At 39.1% G+C, this 8,874-nt stretch overlaps 1 pseudogene; it reads right to left on the bottom strand.

The window, feature by feature from the left end:
* Positions 1-7,292: 7,292 nt before the first annotated feature.
* On the bottom strand, positions 7,293-7,690 carry LOC100459991 (small ribosomal subunit protein eS12-like; annotated as a pseudogene).
* Between the last annotated feature and the right edge of the window lie 1,184 nt (positions 7,691-8,874).

Consider the following 8,874-nt stretch of genomic DNA (forward strand, 5'->3'; position numbering starts at 1 on the left):
AGCACCCCCTGAGCCACAACCCCTCTTCAGAGATCTTGATTCCATCTCCACAGAACTTCTCCTCTAAACTTCTAGGTTCTAATGATCTTAACCTTCCCCTTTGTCCACAAGCCTTACAGGTGCTTCCTGCAGTTATTGTCTTTGTATTATCTTAGTGTTTCCTTTTCCCTTTTCAGTCCTCCAACACCTATTTAACCAATTCTTTATATTAATTTTTTTCTTTAAAATAATTGGTACATTTATAGTCCATCAACAGTAGAATAAAGTATAAAATATTCTCAATGTGGAATAATATACAAAAATGAGAATAAATGATCTACTATGCCTAATGACATGGATAACTCTCATAAACAATGATGAGCAAAAAGAAGCCAAACACAAAAACAGTATATAATGTATGATTTTCTTAATATAAATTATAAAAACAGGTAAAACTGATGTACAACGTTTAGAAGTCAAGACAGTTACTCTTGTTGGGGAAGGTGGGAGGGTTGGTTAGTGACTTCAGTGATCAGGAGGGCTTCTGCAGTGCTGATAATATTCTGTCTTGGTCTGGATTTCATGACACAGAAGTGTTCAGTTTGTGAAAATTCATTCAGTTTTGCAAGTATAATTTGATTGATTTTCTGTTTATCATACTACCAAAAAATATTTAAACAATACTGTAGCTGTAAGTTGTAAACTAATGTTTGCAGTCAAACTGGATATTGACAGTAACTTTACATCAGAAAAACATTTTTATAAATTCAAAAAAGTTAAAGAATCATAATTTATATTTTAAAAAATTAAAATGGTTTAAAAATAAAATATTATACAAAAATAAGCACAGTACTTTCTCTTAGCACTCTTTTACTTAGTGCATCACATTTGTTTTTATATTCATGTCATTTCTTTTATAAACTATAATGTGCCAACTAAAACATGTCAAACCTGTAGTGCACCCAAGCTAGTTTTATCACAGTTTTATAAGGATATGAGAAAACTGGAGATAATTTAAGAAATAAATCATAAATTTATTCTTGAAAACCTGTCAACACTTTGGTTCTTGATTCCTATCTTCCATTTCAGAATATAGGCCCTAATATCTACTAAAAATCTACAGTATGCTTTTTATCCACTTTAATTTTTGCTTTTAATATTCTTTTCCAATACTCCACCTGTTTGACTGTACTCGGTACTCCTTCAGTCTCCCAGATGCATTCACTCTGTTGTACTGGACTGTTTTGAGGTTTGTTTGTTTGTTTTTGTTTTTTCCTATGGCAATTCATTCTGGATACCATAATATCATTGCAGGCCAGATTTTCCCGCAGCGTTTCCATACTGGACTGGACTGTTTTTGTGGGTTTTTTGTTGTTCGTTTGTTTTTGTTTTTTTTTCTGTGGCAATTCCTCCTGGATACCATGATCTGATTGCAGGCCAGATTTTCCCACAGCATTTCCTGAAGGATCATCCATTCAGTACCTTCCCTATGACCATTTCCAAGTCCTGGCCCTTCCTGATCTTCCAGGTCCTGCCCTCTCATGCGATTTGGAAAAAAAAAAAAAAACCTTCCAGAATAGAATGTTCACAAACTGAACACACCTGTAAAATAGGAAGCCAGATCAAGATACAGAATATTACCAGTGCACATGATGGGGTAGTTCACACAAAGACTGCATGAGAATCTGTGAAAATTATTTATTCATTCAATAGATATTTACAGTGTGTCTACAATACCAGTCACTCTTCCAGGTCCTAATGCTACCCTGGAAATTCATGAGACCAAATTTTCAGTTCTGACTCTGCTACTTTCTTTTTTTTTTTTTTTTTCTGTTTTTTATTTTATTTTATTTTACTTTATTTTATTTTATTATTATTATACTTTAGGTTTTATGGTACATGTGAGCAATGTGCAGGTAAGTTACATATGTATACATGTGCCATGCTGGTGCGCTGCACCCACTAACTCGTCATCTAGCATTAGGTATATCTCCCAATGCTATCCCTCCCCCCTCCCCCCACCCCACAACAGTCCCCGAAGTGTGATGTTCCCCTTCCTGTGTCCATGTGTTCTCATTGTTCAATTCCCACCTATGAGTGAGAATATGCGGTGTTTGGTTTTTTGTTCTTGTGATCGTTTACTGAGAATGATGATTTCCAATTTCATCCATGTCCCTACAAAGGACATGAACTCATCATTTTTTATGGCTGCATAGTATTCCATGGTGTATATGTGCCACATTTTCTTAATCCAGTCTATCATTGTTGGACATTTGGGTTGGTTCCAAGTCTTTGCTATTGTGAATAATGCCACAATAAACATACGTGTGCATGTGTCTTTATAGCAGCATGATTTATAGTCCTTTGGGTATATACCCAGTAATGGGATGGCTGGGTCGAATGGAAGTTCTAGTTCTAGATCCCTGAGGAATCGCCACACTGACTGCCACAAGGGTTGAACTAGTTTACAGTCCCACCAACAGTGTAAAAGTGTTCCTATTTCTCCACATCCTCTCCAGCACCTGTTGTTTCCTGACTTTTTAATGATTGCCATTCTAACTGGTGTGAGATGGTGTCTCATTGTGGTTTTGATTTGCATTTCTCTGATGGCCAGTGATGGTGAGCATTTTTTCATGTGTTTTTTGGCTGCATAAATGTCTTCTTTTGAGAAGTCTGACTCTGCTACTTTCTAACAATTTTATCTTGAATATATTATTTAATCTTTCTGAGCCTCGATTTCTTTATACATAAAAATGCAGTAAAACATTTCTAAAATGTCATAATCACCAAAGGAAAATCAAAAAAGCCTTATGGAGAAAATACAGCTTGTGGTGGGAAAGGCACAGACAATTCTAGTTAGCACAGTTAATTGAACATTGTATTAGTCCGTTCTCATGCTGCTTTAAAGAACTTCCTGAGACTGGGTAATTTTATAAAGAAAAGAGGTTTAACTGACTCACAGTTCTGCATGGCTGGGGAGGCCTCAGAAAACCTACAATCGTGGTGGAAGGCACGTCTTCAGAGGGTGGCAGCAGAATGAGTGCCGAATGGGAAATGCCAAGCATTTATAAAACCATCAAATCTCGTGAGAACTCACTCACTATCACGAGAACAGCACAGGGGAAACCACCCCCATGATTCAATTACATCCCACCAGGTCCCTCCCATGACATGTGGGGATTATTACAATTCAAGGTGAGATTTGGTGGGGACACAGCCAAACCTGATCAAACATCTATTTCTTCTGTTTTCACAAATCCCACAAAAATGGAGAAAAAAGGAGAAGGGTTAAAAGGCGGTAAAGTACATGAAAAAAAGATAAATGGACAATAGCAGGTGAGAAATATCTCAACAAATTTAGTGGAAAAGAAGATGGAGCAGAAGTAACTAATTTAGCAGTGTAACCTCAGGGTCCACAGAGGGAGAAACTAGTAAAGCTAGCCAATGTGTTACCTGGAGGCTTGGGGCTAAGACAGCAGAGTTCCTATGGGAAGTAGGGGTGAGGCTCAAGCTGAAATCAGGGCCTAGCTGAAAGACTGTACAGTCTGTTTGTTTATGAAGCAGCTGGAAGTCTAGGTCCCTTTCCCACTTCACCTCACCCATCAAGGACCAGAAATTCACTCAGAGAAACCCTGAACTCCTGAAACCAAACACAGTGTGGCAGATGGAAGACTGAAAATAGGGGGTGGGGGATTAAGTGAAAATCTGGATGCTGAAACTGAGACTTTCAGCTGCTTTTTCTACTCTACATTCAGAACAATAGCAGCCAGACTTACACACCGACTCTCACATTTGCCCCGCCATCCCCAATTCATATTTAAATATATTGAAAGGAATCTTGAGAAGCGTGTGACAGAGATATTGTAAGATCTGGAAAATCAGCAAGAAGATCTTAGCAAACTCGGCAAATGAAAAGGGAGAATTATTAACTGCAGGGAAAAGTATTATATGAGAAAGAGGTGTGGTGTAGCGCACAATGTGGCTAAACTTTGCGTAACATTTGCACGGTCATGATAATGTAAACACTGAGTATTGGTTTAGCCAAAAATGCTAATGTAACTACATCTGGGGATAGGGGAAGGAAACTGAGGGGACACAGGAGTGTTCTAGGTATTATTGTTTGGCCTTCAACATACATTCGCACACTTTCTGCATACCCCCTTAATTGCAAAGGCTGGGAAGCTAAAAATGACCACATTTCCCGAAAGGTCCTGCAGCTACAGTTCTGGATGCAATTTAAGTTCTGTCATAAGATGCACTCATTTGAGATTTGGAAGGCAGAAGTGAGGCAAAGGCCATTTCCTTGTGACTGAGGCAGCTGGTAAACAAGATTAGACAGATAAGAATGTTTGCAGTAGGCCGGGCAGAGTGGCTCACGCCTGTAATCCCAGCACTTTGAGAGGCTGAGGCAGGTGGATCACCTGAGCTCAGGAGTTTGAGACCAGCTTGTCTAACATGATGAAACCCCGTCTCTACTACTAAAAATACAAAATTAGCCAGGCATGGTGGTAGGTGCCTGTAATCCCATCTACTCAGGAGGCTGAAGCAGGAGAATCGCTTGAACCCAGGAGTCGGAGGTTGCAGTGAGCTGAGATATCATCATTGCACTCCAGTCTGGGTGGCAGAGCAAGATCCTGTCTTAAAAAAAAAAAAAAAAAAAAAAGAAGAAGAAGAATGTTTGCAGTAGGCAGACTTCACATCCTAATGTCTCTTTAGGACTTCATGGATGTGGGGCATTAGCAGAGGTGACAACAGCAGCCACCTGACCTCTGTATCAACCCTACTCATGGTATGCCACTGAACCCAATAGTCCTGCAACAGCCTTTGCCTTCCACTCAGTTTTTCCCTGCCCCATCCCCTACTCCCAACAATTTGGTAATCACTGCACTGAATTGGTAATTCCCTGTACTGAATTACTAGAATGGTTGCATTTCCCCAAATTAAACACACACTAATACAGGGGAAAAAAACTAAGTCCCAAATGACAAATTGAGAAGTTGCAATATGAGGACATTATTTAGAAATCTAGAATTTCAGGAAAATTAGCTAGCAGAGTGGAGGTTATAAACCTTCGAGAGCAGGTCTGGGAATAGATAGAAGTTAAAGTAACTTATAAATTATACTGCAGATATCCTAAAAGCATAACTTGAATCTGACTTCATCAATATAATCTTATTGTTGTAAGATTAAGAATAATATCACCAGAGGGTAGTTTTAAACACACATACATATGCCAATTCTCTTCTTCAGAAGTTCTTCTTGGGCCTTGCATGGGGGCTCACACCTGTAATCCCAACACTTTAGGAGGCTAAGGCAGGAGGATCCTTTTAGCTCAGTAGGTCAAGATCAGCCTGGGCAACATAGGGAGACCCCCATCTCTACAAAACACACAAAAAATTAGCCAGGCATGGTGGTGTGCACCTGTGGTCTCAGCTAGTTGGTAGGCTGAGGTGGGAGGATCTCTTGAGCCCTAGAGTTAAGGCTGCAGTGGGCTGTGATTGCACCATTACACTCCAGCCTGGGCAACAGAGCAAGACCCTATCTCAAAAAAAAGAAAAGTTTTTCTTGTGTCAGGTTTATAGTATTCATATAACCTAAGGCAGAAGTATATTCAAGCCTTTCATTGAATTCCAAAAAAAAATTGGTATATATTAATACAAACAGAACATTTTGATGCTTTCTTTCAAACCCATATATTCAGGCAGTCTAACTCTGTCCCAAATTTCTAAGAAGTATCAGGAAGCCTAAGTCTCTGTGATTACTTTTGGCTCTGCTTCTACTAATGACCATTTAGCATTTGCTAACTCTTGTCAGCCTGAATAGATTCACACAAGGAGCTCATCTCCTGTTCTTGCATTCTCCATCTACCTCTTAACCACAATGAGAAAGATTGATGCACATCATTTTACACAAGCTTTCCAGAGAAGCTGACTTTGCTGAAATTTGGGGACGATGGAGAGAATTTACTTCAGAGAAACAAAAATATCTATAAAATAACATTTTAATTTGCTGTTTCTACAAAGTCTTGTAATCATTTCTGTAACTTGGCCGACAAACTCCTGCCCTGCTGTTCAGGCGTCTAGCTGTTCTGCCTCCTGGGCTCCATCCCTCATAGAATAAAAAAGTCATATTTTCTTTTTCTTTTCTTTTTTATTTTATTTTCTTTTTTTTTGAGATGGAGTCTGGCTCTGTCACCCAGGCTGGAGTGCAGTGGCATGATCTTGGCTCACTGCAACCTCTGCCTCCCAAGTTCAAGCAATTCTCGTGCCTCAGCCTCCCGAGTACCTGGGACTACAGGCACCTGCCACCACGCCCGGCTAATTTTTGTATTTTTAGTAGAGATGGGGTTTCACCATGTTGGCCAGGCTAGTCTCGAACTCCTGGCCTCAAACGATCTGTTCACCTTGGCCTCCCAAAGGCTGGGATTACAGGCATGAGCCACCACACCTGGGGCCCCTTAAAAAGTCCTATTTTCTTACACAGAAAGATTTAAGTCACTGCAACTTTCTTCAAACTCATCTCAAGGCCTCCCAGTACAGAGTTGAAGAGCCAGAATAAACTTTGAAATTATGGCTGCCGGGTCAGTCACAGCACATTTTCAGAACACAGCCATATCTTTCCCCATTTTTAGTCACAAGGTAGATTGTAAGGAGAGAGGCGTTAATTCAAATTGCATGAAGAATGACTTCCTGATTATCAGAACAATCAAATAATAAAAGCAGTGCCCAGAGAAAATTATAATGTGCCACAGTTGAAAATACTGTTAAAAGGTAAATAACAATCTACCTAGATAAAGTACGTAGAATAAGATTATATTTTAAAAATCCAAAGTCATCCTTGATAATAAATTTCTTACTTTGTGTATGTGTGCATGCATTTCCATGTGTTTTTATTTAGTTATGTTTTTATATCATTAAAACTTTTTCCACTTTGGCAAGCGTATTACTGGTAATGTCTCCCAATTTTCTTTGTGATAGTTAATTTCCACATAAGCAGTCATCAAATTGTAACATAACTCTAAAATCTTTTCATTCAGTAGGTTAGATTCTAAAACTGAGGAAAAGATTAAATATCTTGTTCCTTAGAAAAGTATGCATATTCAATGTTTCTGACCCACTCATCGAAGTTTGAAGAGTGCAGATGAAAGAAGCTGAAAAGGTTAAACCCCTGAACATTTATTACTTTTACTCATTAATGAGAAATACATAAGTGAATTTGTGACTTTCACGCTGTTTGAAACAGCCGTATTAGCCATAATTTGTGTGTGTGAGTGTGTGCGTGTGCATGTTGGTACGCACCAAAGTTTTCTGTGTTCATTTCTTGCATTTGAAGTACTCTTTGATGACATCCTTGGCCTGACACTCCTTGCCAGCGTCCTTAACTTTGACACAACTGCCACCAACCACTTTACAACCACTTTCCCCTCTCTATCATTTTCGCAGAAGCCTGCTTATTGCTCTAGTTTCTTGTCATCAACCTTAAGTCGTTTGATTCGGTGTTCAGCACAAAAGGCCTCCACCAACTTGACATACACAGGCTCATCACAGTTGGATGCAAGCACGCAAAGATGGGCTTGGCACTTGTCTAAGGCTTTGGCAGATTCGAGAATTCCACATGCTAGGCCATCATGGACGAGGGCGGTCTTCAGCACCTCTTGTAAAGCAGTATTAACATCCATTATACCTCCAGCAGTAATGCCTTCCTCGGCCATGGCTGTGGCTTACCTGTGAAGCTGAATCTTAAATGCACCCAGGCCTCCACTTCCACGTGACTAGGTGGTGGCAGGGTAAGAAATGGTATAATTTACATATCTTGAAATTTTTTCAACATAAGTATACAATGATTTCTTGTAAATTTATGGAGTTGTGTAGCAACCACTATTCACTTAAAAATATTTTCATCACTCCAAAAAAGTCCCTGGTGGCTATTTGCAATCACTTACATTCCTACTCTCAGGTCCAGGCAACAATTGATTTTTTTTTTTTTTTTGTCACTGTAAGTTTTGCCTTTTTCTTGAGGTTTCTTGTAAATGAAATTATACAAGATAGTCTTCTGTGTCTGGCTTATTTCACGTAACATAATGTTTTAGGGTTCATCCATGTTGTAGCACGTATCAATAGCCATTTTTTTTATTGCTGAATAGTATTCCACTGTGTAGATAATATCTCACATTGTATGTATCCACTCATTAGTTTATGAACATCTGGATTGTTTCCGTCTGGCTATTATACACAATGCTGTTATGAACATTCATGTGCAAATTTTGGGTGGGTACATGTTTCCAGTTCTCTGGGATATATATCTAGGAGTGGAATTTCTGGATTAAAGATTCTATATTTAGCTTTTTGAGGAACTGCCAAACTGTTTTCCATAGTGGTTGCACTATTTTTGCATTCCCAACCAGCAATGTATGAGATTTCCAATTTCTACACACATCTTAGCAAAAACTTGATATTGTCAGTCTTTTTTATTATAGCCATTTTAGTAGGTATGTAATAATAGCATGTAGTTTTATTTTGCATTTCCCTAATGATTAATGGTGTTAAGCATTTCTTCTTGAGATTATTAGCCTTTTTGTATTTTCTTTGTTAAATGTTTATTCAGATTGGGTGTGGTAGTCCACGCCTGTAATCCCAGCACTTTGGGAGACCAAGGTGGGTGGATCACCTGAGCTCAGGAATTCCAGATTAGCCTGGCTAACATGGTGAAACCTCATCTCTACTAAAAAATACAAAAATTAGCCAGGTGTGGTGGCACATGCCTGTAGTCCCAGCTACTCCAGAGGCTGAGGCAGGAGAATCGTTTGAACCCAGGAGGCAGTGGTTGCTGTGAGCTGAGATTGTGCCACTGCACTCCAGCCTGGGCAACAGAGTAAGACTCTGCCTCTCTCTCTCT

Source organism: Pongo abelii, chromosome 3 (assembly GCF_028885655.2).
Source record: "Pongo abelii isolate AG06213 chromosome 3, NHGRI_mPonAbe1-v2.0_pri, whole genome shotgun sequence".
Taxonomy (NCBI): Eukaryota; Metazoa; Chordata; class Mammalia; order Primates; family Hominidae; genus Pongo; species Pongo abelii.